Here is a 1,721-nt window from a genome sequence, read left to right on the forward strand (position 1 = left end):
AGCTTTTGCTTCTACAGGCCCTGAGCTTTGGTGTCTCTGGTATAAGAAAACTATACATTATAAATATATCATTTTGACATCTTTTTCTTTACTTTTGCACAATTTGGAAGATGATTACTTGAATTTTGGAACCTAAACATATATTTTGGATGGAACCAATATGATTGGAGGGAAAAAAGCAAACAAAAATATGTAAGACATATTTCAAGTTCAATATCATATTTATCTTGTAAGGTAAAACTCAACTAACTGGGGAGAAAAAAAAGACATGGTTAAATTTTTGTGAAGTCAAAATGAGGCAGCCATGCTGAAAAAGAGTGCCAGCAGTGTATGAGACCTTACACATTGTTTGGGGCTTTGTTTTTTATGTACTCAGAAATATATTTTTGAAAAACTAGTTGAAAAGAAAATTTAATTTGTTCCATTAATGTCCAACAATATAACAACAGTCGGTGCTAGTTATGTGGTCATTTCATTTGTCTTTGTTATGCTATTTTTAAATTGAAAGTGTCTGGGTTGAGATGTTTATTTGCAAAGTGGTAAAAGAAGAGAAACACTTTCAAAAAACATAAATTTTGAAATGAGCTTGTGTACGTGTAAGATACACACACCCACGGTTTGTCTTACTGTGATGGTGTGTGTGTGGCTGTGATAACAGATGCCAGGCCACCAGTGTTTCCGATGCCAGCAGGGTCATCCTGGGTAAGCAGGTTTCAGTGGAGCCTCCAAAGAACAGACTAGAAGGATGAAATGGGCTCTCTCCTTCTGAAGAATTAGAGACAGGAGAAATGATGAATAGTTGTGGAACACTGTCTGATAGAGTGCCCCAAGATGAGTCCCTCGGGTTGAAAGGCACTGAAAATAGGCACAGGGGCTGCAACCATGGACTCAAATTAGGACAAGGATCGCGAGGACGGTGAGAGACAGAGCAGTGTTCAGTTCTGTTGTGTAAAAAGTTGCTACAAGTCAGCGCTGACTCAGCAACACGTAACCACAACAATACATGCCCATGTGCATGCGTACTCAAATGTGAAAATAATATTTCCATCAAGACCGCAATGCCGCTACGCTTCCTTCTATATACCAACCACTCTAGTATTAGTCCCTTAGAATGTCTTGAACCAAATATATATATTTAAAATTTCTTAGTATCTTCAATAAAGTAAATATATATAAAATATTATTTAAGATATAGCAGTGTGGAGACTCACTTTTCAGATAAAGTTCAAATGAAACAAGATATGACTTTGAAAACGGTCTACTTACCTGCAGGGGAGACACCATGATCATGAAGGTGGTTTTCTCAGGGTGAGGCTCACCCATTGCGCTCTGATGTGCTGACCCCTGCGATTTCCCCAACTGTGGGAAACTCGACTGCACAATTTGTGATAGTGGGGGACTGCATCTGTGCTTTCCCCTGCATTAAAAAGAAAAAGAAATAAGAAAACAGCCTACTCCGAAAAATATATATTGCTTACCTGAGGAAATAATTGAGTTATGATTTTTTATAGAAGGATTAAGCAGATTTTTATGTCATTAAAGAAAGAGCATATAACCGAGTTAGGATCTGGACAAAGAGAATGATTTTATTGTTTTCAATGCTTAAGAAGAGGTCCACAAATGTTGGCTCTTTAGAGATATTTTGAATATTTCTATGAACAAATGAAATAAAGAGTTGCATATTTTACTGTAATAAAAACAATGTTTAGAGAATGAGAACA

At 36.7% G+C, this 1,721-nt stretch overlaps 1 non-coding gene across 1 annotated transcript; it reads left to right on the top strand.

Annotated features, from left to right (window-relative positions):
- Positions 1 to 1,258: 1,258 nt before the first annotated feature.
- Positions 1,259 to 1,420, top strand: LOC115871890. Its single transcript, XR_004047532.1, has one exon. It is a non-coding gene; the product is annotated as a U1 spliceosomal RNA (small nuclear RNA).
- Positions 1,421 to 1,721: the final 301 nt, after the last annotated feature.

This window comes from Echinops telfairi, unplaced genomic scaffold (assembly GCF_000313985.2).
Source record: "Echinops telfairi isolate 266 unplaced genomic scaffold, ASM31398v2 ScPeMD7_7410;HRSCAF=8448, whole genome shotgun sequence".
NCBI lineage: Eukaryota > Metazoa > Chordata > Mammalia > Afrosoricida > Tenrecidae > Echinops > Echinops telfairi.